Here is a 16,579-nt window from a genome sequence, read left to right as displayed (position 1 = left end):
TACTTTGCTTAATGAATACACCAGGTTATCGACTGTGTGTAAACCAAGGTTTTAATACTTTGTTAACAATTACACCAATTACCCTTGAATGTAATCCACCCCTGTTTTAATGAGTCCATTGACTATTAATCCATCCCCGTGTCCGGTCAAATGAAAATAATTCGTACTTATAAATATCCCGCCCATCGTGTCCGATTAAGCGTATGTGGTTATATATAGATACGTCAAATCATAACCTTTATATTAAATTAACGAGGTATCGTTAATTTAATATAAAGCCCATTAATAGCCCATAGTCTAATTTCCACAAGTGTCGTTCTTTTGTCCAAACCCCAATTATGGTACAAAACCCAATTACCCCATCTTTAATATTTAGCTCAACATCATGATTACTTCGGCTCAAATAAGCATAATAATAACTTAAGTACGAGAAATTAATTTAAAAAGGAGAACATAGCTTACATTGATTATTTATCGCGTAGTAGTACACGGACAGAGCTCCGACTTTAAAAACCCGTAAAATAACTTTTACATAACCCAAACTAATCTAATATAAAACTAACCTATACTATATATATATATATATATATATATATATATATATATATATATATATATATATATATATATATATATATATATATATATATATATATATATATATTATATATTACAGAGTATTATTATTATTATGTATATATATATTTTTTTAAAACTGCAGAAGCTCTTGGCCTTTTATAGGCATTTTGGAATCTGGTTGCTCCGCGAGTCGTGGAGTTTTTGGCCTTCAAACTCCGCGAGTCGTGGAGTTTGATTTTTCAGCTCACAATTTTTTGGATCTTAGCTTGTCGACGTAATTAAATAATAATATAATATATAAATAATTTTAAGAATTATTTAAATATTATATTTTATTTATGTGCATAGTTGACTTGTAATTTTTGCACCGTTGCGTCGCGCGTTGAGAGTAGACTCATGTCCCGGTTCCGGATTTTCGAACGTCCTTTCGTATAATTTAATATCTTGTACTTTGCGTTCCGCAACTTGTACTTTTGTCATTTTTAGACGTTTCTTATCAATAAATTGAACCACTTGGATTGTATCTTGTACATTTGAGCTTTTTGGTCATTTGCGTCTTCAAATCGTCGTTTTTGCCTTTTGTCTTCGCACTTATTTAATATAAACGATTACAACTTAAAATAGGACAATTACAACTAAATAATTTACATATTGGGAGGATATTGCTACTACATATATGTTCATTTAGAGCACTATCAAATATCCCCACACTTGAACGTTGTTTGTCCTCAAGCAATACAGAACTTGAAATTAAATCACACGAATCACTTCTTTATTCTTCACACTTTATACATTAGTGATTTTGAGATGGCGGTATGAACAATGGTAGTAACGATGTGGTTTACAGTCCCACATGACTATAAAAATTTAGATCCTTTAGGAAATTGGATCTTTATGAAAACATTTGATCTTTTGAAAATTCATTCTAGCTTTTATCCTAGATAAGTTTTCCGGAATAACCCTTCATCGGTGTTGCAAAATATTTTTGTGGGTTTTGTGGGTTTCAGATTTGAAAATTTTAGCTCAAAACTTATGGTTTTGTGTCACCCACTTGCTAACCTTGTATTAGGAAAGCAACACGTCCAGTATACTTGCTCCGTATATTACCTTTCGGTAAACTACCGTCCGGTTGTAAAGGAAAGCGTTGAACAAGCAACTGTTAAGGCAATGTCCCGTGACTTGCTTTTGATTATGGTCTATAACGTGTCGGACGCAATTACTATCCTTTGTAGAAGCAATAGTAAAGCTCACCCTTATAATTTTTTCGGTCTGGCACAAGGTCCTGTCTCCGACCATGCTATGCAACCACCGTTCTTATGGTTGACACCCGATTTGGTTCAGGTGACCTAATGAATTCCAGGTGAATTCCTAGGATTTTACGTTCAATGGTAATGAACGCATTGAAAATAGGTTTTCAGAAAACAAATCGGTTTGTAATTTTTGATCAAAATATTTTCTCGTTCAAGCTCGAGTTTAGATATCATCGAATTCCATGAGTTTGTAATTCTCAATCTTTAAGGTCAATCTCAAGGATTGAGTAATATCAGGCTTAAAAGCTGATTTTTAATCTTTAAGGAGATTATCCTTTCTGGGGGTCTGATTCATTAGTCTTATCAAGCTAATTTGCACGGCGTCCCCCCATTGTACGAGATAAATCCTTCTAATGGTTGGGATAAATCTGACCACCTGGCGACCCTGTTTGATGCTGAGGTCCGTGGATTTCCTGCTGATTTTAGTGATGACTTTTCTAGATTTTCGTCAATCTACAGCTGGTCTGGACGACAACTTCATGACCTAAATCAAGAAGCGCGTGTCTTTTTCGAAAGACTTTACTTCCTTTTAATGATGAAATTGATTCATCGTGTAGATCCATCTTTCATTACAGTAAATCGGTTAAAACAGTTAATTTAGTCCAAAATAAAAGCACCTACAATAAACTTTACAGAAACATGTGCTAGATAGTTTTTAATTGAATAACTAGGTACATTCTCCCCACACTTAGTTTCTTTCTTTGCCTTTTTATTCTCCTTTATTCCATTTTAAATGAATTCAAGCGTTTTTGGTTGTTTCTCAATTTATGTCCTTTTCGAGGTAACGATAATTTCGGTATTAACACCTAGTTTTCATCGTTCATAAATATATATAAACATGATTTTAAATTCATTTAGTTGAAAATTTTTCAAATTTTCATAAAATTTGGCAAATAAACCAAGTATAAACTCGAGAGAATTTATAACCCTTCCCCACACTTGAGATCATGCAATGCCCTCATTTGTATGAAATCAGACTCTAATTATAAATTCATGAGGGTGATTAGTGTAGAAAAATGATTGAAAATACCCAGTTTGTAATTACAAAGCTCGTCGAATGATAGATGGCGCGCCTCATCGTTCATTTCTTCTTGTTTTATCACACATGCTTTTTTTCTTTTCAAAAACGGCTGCTTTTCTGAACTGTTTACTAATATTTGAAAAAGCGTCTTTTACCCTAATCATGCATTTTTATTAACGAGTTATGCACTAACCCGAACCCCTAATTTAATGTTAAGTGGGGTTAAACTTCCCCACACTTAGCTGACGACATGTGAAGTCGGTAGAATAAGTTTCAAGAATTAAAATAGTGAGCCAGTTATTTACATCTCGGGTGGCATATATTATATCAATGGGTTTAAAGTTTAGACCCACCCGATCGTCACTACTTAATTCTTTTTTAAGTGTAGCTTTTAGTAAATGGATATGTCTCTTTTCTGGTTCTTGGTCAAATGGATCGATATACACAGACATACATATTTCTATAGGGTGGACAATTCCTAACATTTCCTTCCGTTTATTCTCGGGATCAAAGTTTTCACCTCTATTACCCAATTGGGTGAAATCCGAGGTGTCATTATCTATTACAGCTCGTAGTTCATTTTCGGTAGATGACTCGTCTATTGAGAATATTGGGTTGGAAGGTTGTGTAATGGTGAAGTTCGGTTTGGCCTCGGGGGTAAAATTTTCAACGTTATCATTTTCCCAAGAGTACCAATTTGTCACCCTTACTTCTTCTTCATCATCCGTTGATGGATTGATGATTTCATCGGTAGAGGCTAATGTGCCATTACGTTGTGAAATTGGTAAGACTGAATAAAAAGTATCATCGGGATAGTTGGTGATTTCGGAGCTCTCGAATTCATCAAAATTCGATGATATGAGATTTTCTTGTACAATACTCCTCAGATCAACAGGTGTGTAGTCTGATAGAGTTTCAGCTTGCCGGTTTACAAACTCTCTCATTTGTTCATTTTAAGCATTGAGTTCTTCGAGTTTGATTTTCATATTGTCTAATAAATTTTCAGACACGTAATTTTCCTCGTCTACTGGTTGTTGAGTTTGGAAATATTCTTGGGAATAATCCCAATTTGAATTGTATTCGTCATAATCATTCCATTCAGGTTCCGTGGGTACGTAATTTTCCATAGGAACGTAATAATAACATTCCCATGTTGAGTGATAATCTCCACAGATTTCACAACCAGTTATTGTTTCGTCATTCGTGATCCAAGATTGACCGAACGAATTGTCATCAACACTCGGTTGAGAGTATTAATTTCGTATGTCGTAAAGAGTTTCCAAAATATCTTCGAGACTTTTCATAATGCGCTTATTACCAAATTTTAATTATCCTATTAGTTATAAAAATAGAAAAACTTATATAAGTTGTCCAATTAATAGACTTTTCTGCTTTTGCCCACGTTTCGAATAGCCAAAAGATGCAGCAGGGAGCCAGAACCCTTTAAATCGGAAGCTCACAACTCAGCCACTAACAAATCCAACTATAACTACGAAGCAGAAAATTGTCAACGTCCATTAATTTAACCACTTAAATAATTTTTCTTTTCGTTTTAGATATTAGATAAGAAATAGAGAAAATTTCTAAGTCCTAAAAACTAAAGCGTCGAGAAATAAGAAAGAAAAAGAATGCGCGTCGAAAAACGTCGAAAAATAAAAATAAGAAAATAGCGCGTCGTAACTTAAAAGTCTAAAAATTAAATCTAAAAAGTTACGCCTAAAGGAATTAAAGCTTATAGGAATTCTATATCCAAAACGGCAATAACTTAATTAGGCACTAAAATCTAAAAACTGCGTCGCAAAATTCTAAAGCACCTAAATCTTAGTCTAAAGAAAAAGTACTTAAGGGATTTTACGGCAAAGCCTAAAAATCTAGAAAATAAAAATATGCTACGGCAAAACTAAATTTAAAACTAATTACGAATAATAAAAATACAAAATATCACGATTACACTAAATAAAAGGATACAAATTATAAAAAGTGATAAAATTACTTATTTTTATAAAAAATATTATTTTTATATTTTTATTTTTATATTTTATAAAAGTATTAATTTTTTATATATTAAAACTAAATATAATTATTTATAACTAATTAATTTAAAAACTTAAACTAAATAATAATAATAATAATAAAGTAATTAGGGTTAAATAATAATAATAATTAATAATATTCCATAATAAATGCGAAGTAGGGTTCCTGGGTGCGCCTGTCAGGGTGGCTCCGCGAGTCGTGGAGTTTTAAACCTGCAAACTCCGCGAGTCGTGGAGTTTGAAAGACGTTTTTTTTTTAAATTTTATATTGTTTTTCTAAAATGATATATAAATATATTTATAGAAAAATAAATTAAAAATATAGCGTTTCGCCGAGTTCCCCGGCAGCGGCGCCAAAAACTTGATGTCGTGCGAGGTGTACGTGAAATACTATATATTTTTGATACGAAAAAGCGATACAAATTACACAAGTTTTAATTATTTATTTACAGATGGGATATACCTAAACCTTGCTACAACACTATAGGCAGTATACCTAATCATAGAGTAGTATAGTTTTTAGTAAGTCCGGTTCGTTCCACAGGGAGCTGGCTTATTTCACACTATATTTTAATTAACTATATTTTTACAAAATATATATAATTATATATAATAATATATAAAAGGGGAGTTTACCGTTTAATGACCGGTTTGTCGATTTTATATTTTAAGCGAAGCGTATAGTAAATGACGATATTTAACTAACAATATAAAATAAATAACAATAATTAAAATGACAATAAATAAAAGTACAAGGAAATATGAAATAAAATATATTATGCTTATTTAAACTTCCGTAACCATGATGTTTGACGTTTTGATTTTAATTTATTGTCCTGGGTTAATTGTCCTTTGTCCTGGATGTATTTGAAACCTATCTGGTTTTTGTCCATAATAGTTCATCGGTCATAATTATAAACTGCTCGGCAAATTTAACCTTATACCCGAAGTCAAATATTCCAACTAACTGGGGATTCGAACTGTAACAAGGTCTTAATACTTTGCTTAATGAATACACCACGTTATCGACTGTGTGTAAACCAAGGTTTTAATACTTTGTTAACAATTACACCAATTACCCTTGAATGTAATCCACCCCTGTTTTAATGAGTCCATTGACTATTAATCCATCCCCGTGTCCGGTCAAATGAAAATAATTCGTACTTATAAATATCCCGCCCATCGTGTCCGATTAAGCGTATGTGGTTATATATAGATACGTCAAATCATAACCTTTATATTAAATTAACGAGGTATTGTTAATTTAATATAAAGCCCATTAATAGCCCATAGTCTAATTTCCACAAGTGTCGTTCTTTTGTTCAAACCCTAATTATGGTACAAAACCCAATTACCCCGTCTTTAATATTTAGCTCAACATCATGATTACTTCGGCTCAAATAAGCATAATAATAACTTAAGTACGAGACATTAATTTAAAAATGAGAACATAGCTTACATTGATTATTTATCGCGTAGTAGTACACGGACAGAGCTCCGACTTTAAAAACCCGTAAAATAACTTTTACATAACCCAAACTAATCTAATATAAAACTAACCTATACTATATATATATATATATATATATATATATATATATATATATATATATATATATATATATATATATATATATATATATAATATATATTACAGAGTATTATTATTATTATGTATATATATATATATTTTTTAACTGCAGAAGCTCGTGGCCTTTGATAGGCATTTTGGAATCTGGCTGCTCCGCGAGTCGTGGAGTTTTTGGCCTTCAAACTCCGCGAGTCGTGGAGTTTGATTTTTCAGCTCACAATTTTTTGGATCTTAGCTTGTCGACGTAATTAAATAATAATATAATATATAAATAATTTTAAAAATTATTTAAATATTATATTTTATTTATGTGCATAGTTGACTTGTAATTTTTGCACCGTTGCGTCGCGCGTTGAGAGTAGACTCATGTCCCGGTTCTGGATTTTCGAACGTCCTTTCATATAATTTAATATCTTGTACTTTGCGTTCCGCAACTTGTACTTTTGTCATTTTTAGATGTTTCTTATCAATAAATTGAACCACTTGGATTGTATCTTGTACATTTGAGCTTTTTGGTCATTTGCGTCTTCAAATCGTCATTTTCGCCTTTTGTCTTCGCACTTATTTAATATAAACGATTACAACTTAAAATAGGACAATTACAACTAAATAATTTACATATTGGGAGGATATTGCTACTACATATATGTTCATTTGGAGCACTATCAAAATGAAACTCACAATACTGTATTTTGTAGTAAAAATACATATGACGATATTGAACAATGCAGTGTTGGCCTCGGATTCACGGACCTATATCATTTGTATATTTATTAATATATATAATCGCAATTGAACAAATTCATATATTATAACTTATGTTATATAATATATATATATATTTAATTTGTGTATACAAAAATGATTAGTGTTAAGATAGTTATATTAATATATATTCAGTTAGTTTTATTATTAAAAGTACCTGATTTGTTATATATGAATATTTGTATAAAATTCTTTAATATGCTTAATACGTACTTTTATGTAATATCACCTATAAATATATTTTTATATACATAATATTTATTTAGTAAAATAATATTACTAATGGTAAATAAAAGTTGTATTTGATTATAATAATATTATTAAAAGTATAACAATACTGATAACAATAATAATTATGGTAATTTTACTGTTAATAATAGTTAGGATAATAGTTTTAATAGTAATAATAACAATACTCATAATATTGATAATAATATTTATAATAACCTGATAATACTAATAATAATGATAATATTAATAATACATAATAATAATACTCATACTTATAGATTGACGTTAATTTTAATATTTATGAAAATAATAATAACAACATTAATAACACTTCTTATATTAATAATAATAATAATAATAATAATAATAATAATAATAATAATAATAATAATAACAATAATAATAATAATCATAATGAACATAAAACATAATAATATTAATACTAATAATAATTATTATTATATTACTTAAAAATAACAATGACATTAATAATAATGAATTTTAAAAAATAAAACTACCTTTAAAGCTTTTCACAAAAATAAATGCCTCAGACAAGGCTCGAACCCGCGACCTTCCGCTAACCCGAACCAACTCTCAGCCATTCATCCATTTCATATTTTCTGATTTAATTCTACCTTTTATTATATTTAACCCGTTTATATTTCGATCCTATAACTCCTTCTTCTTCACAACAGTCATCGACCAAAACCAATTCCAATCACAACAAGAAATTTTGATACATCACATAAATATACACAATCAATATCACTTGTTCTTACATAAAAAAAAATCAAAATCAACCGAAACTGCTGCTGCAGTTACGACCTTAAATAAAAAAAAACTTGCTTTTGAAATTGAAAATGTTTTAGACAAAAATTACAACACCAAATGTGTTTCAAATCACCATTATAAACTTTATAAATTATCAATTTTACTAAAATCATCAATACGAATCCGAATTTCACCAAGAACAATTAGTTTAACTTTTGAGTTCTTAACTTTGACCTCGAAATTAAGACTCGATAGATAGAATTGGATTTTGAAATTTTACAGATAGATTACATAGATGATTCCTAAACAAACTGCAATATTACATTTTTGAAATTATTTTCGAATTCTGAGTTTTGGAAAAAAAAAATATACAGGGTACCGGCGTTATTTAATGGGTTTGCAATTTAAACTGTTTGAGGAATTGATAATTGGTGGAGAAGACTCAAGTGATTTTGTCCAACACTCTGAATTAATCTATTGTTTTATAGAACTTTTTCAATCGACAAATGAATATCACGAGTATATAGAAAAAGCAGAAACATATAACAAACTGATAATGATATATTTATATATTTTTTTTATATTTTTTACGCGTATTGATATATATCTATTTTTATTTTCATTTTTATGAATTATTTTATAATTAAATCTGTATTTATATTTATATAACTAAATTTTATATGTTCCTGCTTTTATATATATGTGTTTATATATTTTAATTACTCCAATTAATTAATAATAATAATAACATTCTAAATATTGTAATTAATAATAATAAAAATTTATAATAATATAATGATAATAATAATATTGTTATTAATGATAATTTTAAAAAAATTTAAAATTTATAACAATAATATTATTAATGATAATAATAAAACTAACTATAATATTACTACTTATAATAATATTAATTACAATAATAATAATTATAATAATACTAATTATAATAATATGAATAATATTAGTAATAATAATACTATAATAATTTATATATATCAAATTCATATTTTTAAAATAATATTAATAACACTAGTATTAATATTGAAAGTAATAACAATACAAATTTATTTATAATTAAATTTAATACATTTGTATTAAATATTATAGATTATGTAATATAACTATATAATATACTTTACACTATATCTTATATTGAGTATTAAATTTTTATACAAATTAATATACATTACAATATACATATAATAATGATTATACATAGAAATCATATATATTTATATATGTTCATTTTAAATTTCACCTAATTACTTTGTATCTTAGTTTACATATTAAATTCTAATATTTAAATTATATTTTATAATTTCGATTTATTATATATACTTACGTTTATAAATATATATACATATTTATTTACAAACAATTATTCGTGAATCGTCGGGAGTAGTCAAAGCTTAAAAGTTTTCCATGTAAATAATTCAAAGATTTTGAGACTCAACATTATAGACTTTGCTTATCGTGACGAGATCATATGAAGATCAAGTTTAAATTTGGTCGAAAATTTCCGGGTCGTCACAGAGTCATTCATGACATATTTCAAAAGACGTTGCATTCGAGTCGTTAAGTTCAACAAGATTATTGTTAAGTCGTTTATAGTTTGGATATATTATGAAATGGTATGCATGCCTGTCAACTTTCGATGTAACAAAAGTTTGTCTTTTAAAAATGAATGCAATATTTGTAAAACGTATCATATAGAGCTCAGAACCTCGCGATGTAATCAACTATTGTGAATCATTTATAATCGATATGAACGGGTCGTTAAAGTTGGTATCAGAAAGGTGGTCTTAGTGAACCAGGTCTTGCATTAGTGTGTCTAACTGATAGTTGTTTAGATGCATTAGTGGGTCTGGACTTCGACCGTGTCTGCATGTCAAAAGTTTTGCTTATTATTTCATGTCGAAAATTACCTACTTATCATTCTTAGTCTAGACACATCTTACTGCATTGATTGCATGAATAGTGTATAGACAAAATTCATATCTTAGCGTATCTGCTAATTCATATCTTAGCGTATATGATACTGTAAACTTTGCCTGACATATTTCGTAAATTCCTCCGTAATCTACGAAATCTTTTGTTCTATATATATGGATATTCTATGTAATTAGAATACCATCCGATATCCGAAAATTATTTCATATCGAAAATCCTTTATTTAATCGTACGAAATGGAACTCGTCACTAGTTCAAGTCCCTCGGATTCCGATATGGAGTTTCACTCGAGCTCCGAAAACAGTGTGACCGGAATGAACCAACCAATTAGCCATCATCTATTCTGGATGAATTAGGGATGGGTTCTGAAATGTCCCGTTCTTATTGATTAAAAACGTTCCATATTAATTGATTTCGTTGCGAGGTTTTGACCTCTATATGAGACGTTTTTCAAAGACTGCATTCATTTTTAAAACAAACCATAACCTTTATTTCATAAATAAAGGTTTAAAAGCTTTACGTAGATTATCAAATAATGATAATCTAAAATATCCTGTTTACACACGACCATTACATAATGGTTTACAATACAAATATGTTACATCGAAATCAGTTTCTTGAATGCAGTTTTTACACAATATCATACAAACATGGACTCCAAATCTTGTCCTTATTTTAGTATGCAACAGCGAAAGCTCTTAATATTCACCTGAGAATAAACATGCTTTAAACGTCAACAAAAATGTTGGTGAGTTATAGGTTTAACCTATATATATCAAATCGTAACAATAGACCACAAGATTTCATATTTCAATACACATCCCATACATAGAGATAAAAATCATTCATATGGTGAACACCTGGTAACCGACAATAACAAGATGCATATATAAGAATATCCCCATCATTCCGGGACACCCTTCGGATATGATATAAATTTCGAAGTACTAAAGCATCCGGTACTTTGGATGGGGTTTGTTAGGCCCAATAGATCTATCTTTAGGATTCGCGTCAATTAGGGTGTCTGTTCCCTAATTCTTAGATTACCAGACTTAATAAAAAGGGCATATTCGATTTCGATAATTCAACCATAGAATGTAGTTTCACGTACTTGTGTCTATTTTGTAAATCATTTATAAAACCTGCATGTATTCTCATCCCAAAAATATTAGATTTTAAAAGTGGGACTATAACTCACTTTCACAGATTTTTACTTCGTCGGGAAGTAAGACTTGGCCACTGGTTGATTCACGAACCTATAAAAATATATACATATATATCAAAGTATGTTCAAAATATATTTACAACACTTTTAATATATTTTGATGTTTTAAGTTTATTAAGTCAGCTGTCCTCGTTAGTAACCTACAACTAGTTGTCCACAGTTAGATGTACAGAAATAAATTGATAAATATTATCTTGAATCAATCCACGACCCAGTGTATACGTATCTCAGTATTGATCACAACTCAAACTATATATATTTTGGAATCAACCTCAACCCTGTATAGCTAACTCCAACATTCACATATAGAGTGTCTATGGTTGTTCCGAAATATATATAGATGTGTCGACATGATAGGTCGAAACATTGTATACGTGTCTATGGTATCTCAAGATTACATAATATACAATACAAGTTGATTAAGTTATGGTTGGAATAGATTTGTTACCAATTTTCACGTAGCTAAAATGAGAAAAATTATCCAATCTTGTTTTACCCATAACTTCTTCATTTTAAATCCGTTTTGAGTGAATCAAATTGCTATGGTTTCATATTGAACTCTATTTTATGAATCTAAACAGAAAAAGTATAGGTTTATAGTCGGAAAAATAAGTTACAAGTCGTTTTTGTAAAGGTATTCATTTCAGTCGAAAGAACGACGTCTAGATGACCATTTTAGAAAACATACTTCCACTTTGAGTTTAACCATAATTTTTGGATATAGTTTCATGTTCATAATAAAAATCATTTTCTCAGAATAACAACTTTTAAATCAAAGTTTATCATAGTTTTTAATTAACTAACCCAAAACAGCCCGCGGTGTTACTACGACGGCGTAAATCCGGTTTTACGGTGTTTTTCGTGTTTCCAGGTTTTAAATCATTAAGTTAGCATATCATATAGATATAGAACATGTGTTTAGTTGATTTTAAAAGTCAAGTTAGAAGGATTAACTTTTGTTTGCGAACAAGTTTAGAATTAACTAAACTATGTTCTAGTGATTACAAGTTTAAACCTTCGAATAAGATAGCTTTATATGTATGAATCGAATGATGTTATGAACATCATTACTACCTTAAGTTCCTTGGATGAACCTACTGGAAAAGAGAAAAATGGATCTAGCTTCAATGGATCCTTGGATGGCTCAAAGTTCTTGAAGCAAAAATCATGACACGAAAACAAGTTCAAGTAAGATCATCACTTGAAATAAGATTGTTATAGTTATAGAAATTGAACCAAAGTTTGAATATGATTATTACCTTGTATTAGAATGATAACCTACTGTAAGAAACAAAGATTTCTTGAGGTTGGATGATCACCTTACAAGATTGGAAGTGAGCTAGCAATCTTGAAAGTATTCTTGATTTTATGTAACTAGAACTTTTGAAATTTATGAAGAACACTTAGAACTTGAAGATAGAACTTGAGAGAGATCAATTAGATGAAGAAAATTGAAGAATGAAAGTGTTTGTAGGTGTTTTTGGTCGTTGGTGTATGGATTAGATATAAAGGATATGTAATTTTGTTTTCATGTAAATAAGTCATGAATGATTACTCATATTTTTGTAATTTTATGAGATATTTCATGCTAGTTGCCAAATGATGGTTCCCACATGTGTTAGGTGACTCACATGGGCTGCTAAGAGCTGATCATTGGAGTGTATATACCAATAGTACATACATCTAAAAGCTGTGTATTGTACGAGTACGAATACTGGTGCATACGAGTAGAATTGTTGATGAAACTGAACGAGGATGTAATTGTAAGCATTTTTGTTAAGTAGAAGTATTTTGATAAGTGTCTTGAAGTCTTTCAAAAGTGTATGAATACATATTAAAACACTACATGTATATACATTTTAACTGAGTCGTTAAGTCATCGTTAGTCGTTACATGTAAATGTTGTTTTGAAATCTTTAGGTTAACGATCTTGTTAAATGTTGTTAACCCAATGTTTATAATATCAAAAGAGATTTTAAATTATTATATTATCATGATATTATGATGTACGAATATCTCTTAATATGATATATATACATTAAATGTCGTTACAACGATAATCGTTACATATATGTCTCGTTTCAAAATCATTAAGTTAGTAGTCTTGTTTTTACATATGTAGTTCATTGTTAATATACTTAATGATATGTTTACATATCATAATATCATGTTAACTATATATATAACCATATATATGTCATCATATAGTTTTTACAAGTTTTAACGTTCGTGAATCACCGGTCAACTTGGGTGGTCAATTGTCTATATGAAACCTATTTCAATTAATCAAGTCTTAACAAGTTTGATTGCTTAACATGTTGGAAACATTTAATCATGTAAATATCAATCTCAATTAATATATATAAACATGGAAAAGTTCGGGTCACTACAGTACCTACCCGTTAAATAAATTTCGTCCCGAAATTTTAAGCTGTTGAAGGTGTTGACGAATCTTCTGGAAATAGATGCGGGTATTTCTTCTTCATCTGATCTTCACGCTCCCAGGTGAACTCGGGTCCTCTACGAGCATTCCATCGAACCTTAACAATTGGTATCTTGTTTTGCTTAAGTCTTTTAACCTCACGATCCATTATTTCGACGGGTTCTTCGATGAATTGAAGTTTTTCGTTGATTTGGATTTCATCTAACGGAATAGTGAGATCTTCTTTAGCAAAACATTTCTTCAAATTCGAGACGTGGAAAGTGTTATGTACAGCCGCGAGTTGTTGAGGTAACTCAAGTCGGTAAGCTACTGGTCCGACACGATCAATAATCTTGAATGGTCCAATATACCTTGGATTTAATTTCCCTCGTTTACCAAATCGAACAACGCCTTTCCAAGGTGCAACTTTAAGCATGACCATCTCTCCAATTTCAAATTCTATATCTTTTCTTTTAATGTCAGCGTAGCTCTTTTGTCGACTTTGGGCGGTTTTCAACCGTTGTTGAATTTGGATGATCTTCTCGGTAGTTTCTTGTATAATCTCCGGACCCGTAATCTGTCTATCCCCCACTTCACTCCAACAAATCGGAGACCTGCACTTTCTACCATAAAGTGCTTCAAACGGCGCCATCTCAATGCTTGAATGGTAGCTGTTGTTGTAGGAAAATTCTGCTAACGGTAGATGTCGATCCCAACTGTTTCCGAAATCAATAACACATGCTCGTAGCATGTCTTCAAGCGTTTGTATCGTCCTTTCGCTCTGCCCATCAGTTTGTGGATGATAGGCAGTACTCATGTCCAGACGAGTTCCTAATGCTTGTTGTAATGTCTGCCAGAATCTTGAAATAAATCTGCCATCCCTATCAGAGATAATAGAGATTGGTATTCCATGTCTGGAGATGACTTCCTTCAAATACAGTCGTGCTAACTTCTCCATCTTGTCATCTTCTCTTATTGGCAGGAAGTGTGCTGATTTGGTGAGACGATCAACTATTACCCAAATAGTATCAAAACCACTTGCAGTCCTTGGCAATTTAGTGATGAAATCCATGGTAATGTTTTCCCATTTCCATTCTGGGATTTCGGGTTGTTGAAGTAGACCTGATGGTTTCTGATGCTCAGCTTTGACTTTAGAACACGTCAAACATTCTCCTACGTATTTAGCAACATCGGCTTTCATACCCGGCCACCAAAAATGTTTCTTGAGATCCTTGTACATCTTCCCCGTTCCAGGATGTATTGAGTATCTGGTTTTATGAGCTTCTCTAAGTACCATTTCTCTCATATCTCCAAATTTTGGTACCCAAATCCTTTCAGCCCTATACCGGGTTCCGTCTTCCCGAATATTAAGATGCTTCTCCGATCCTTTGGGTATTTCATCCTTTAAATTTCCCTCTTTTAAAACTCCTTGTTGCGCCTCCTTTATTTGAGTAGTAATGTTATTATGAATCATTATATTCATAGATTTTACTCGAATGGGTTCTCTGTCCTTCCTGCTCAAGGCATCGGCTACCACATTTGCCTTCCCCGGGTGGTAACGAATCTCAAAGTCGTAATCATTCAATAATTCAATCCACCTACGCTGCCTCATATTCAGTTGTTTCTGATTAAATATGTGTTGAAGACTTTTGTGGTCGGTATATATAATACTTTTGACCCCATATAAGTAATGCCTCCAAGTCTTTAATGCAAAAACAACCGCGCCTAATTCCAAATCATGCGTCGTATAATTTTGTTCGTGAATCTTCAATTGTCTAGACGCATAAGCAATCACCTTCGTTCGTTGCATTAATACACAACCGAGACCTTGCTTTGATGCATCACAATAAATCACAAAATCATCATTCCCTTCAGGCAATGACAATATAGGTGCCGTAGTTAGCTTTTTCTTCAATAACTGAAACGCTTTCTCTTGTTCATCATTCCATTCAAATTTCTTCCCTTTATGCGTTAATGCAGTCAAGGGTTTTGCTATTCTGGAAAAGTCTTGGATGAACCTTCTGTAGTAACCAGCTAGTCCTAAAAACTGGCGTATGTGTTTCGGAGTTTTCGGGGTTTCCCACTTTTCAACAGTTTCTATCTTTGCCGGATCCACCTTAATACCTTCTTTGTTCACTATGTGACCGAGGAATTGAACTTCTTCCAACCAAAATGCACACTTTGAAAACTTAGCGTACAATTCTTCCTTCCTCAATACTTCTAACACCTTTCTCAAATGTTCACCGTGTTCTTGGTCATTCTTTGAGTAAATAAGTATGTCATCAATGAAAACAATGACAAACTTGTCAAGGTATGGTCCACACACTCGGTTCATAAGGTCCATGAACACAGCTGGTGCATTAGTTAAACCAAACGGCATGACCATAAACTCGTAATGACCGTAACGTGTTCTGAAAGCAGTCTTTGGAATATCATCTTCTTTCACCCGCATTTGATGATACCCGGAACGTAAGTCAATCTTTGAATAAACAGACGAGCCTTGTAGTTGATCAAATAAGTCGTCGATTCTCGGTAGTGGGTAGCGGTTCTTGATGGTAAGTTTGTTCAACTCTCGGTAGTCGATACACAACCTGAATGTACCATCTTTCTTCTTGACAAACAAAACAGGAGCTCCCCACGGTGATGTGCTTGGTCGAATGAAACCACGCTCTAAAAGT

Source organism: Rutidosis leptorrhynchoides, chromosome 3 (genome assembly GCF_046630445.1).
Source record: "Rutidosis leptorrhynchoides isolate AG116_Rl617_1_P2 chromosome 3, CSIRO_AGI_Rlap_v1, whole genome shotgun sequence".
NCBI lineage: Eukaryota > Viridiplantae > Streptophyta > Magnoliopsida > Asterales > Asteraceae > Rutidosis > Rutidosis leptorrhynchoides.
The sequence above is the reverse complement of the archived record's forward strand: the minus strand, read 5'-3'. Positions refer to the sequence as shown.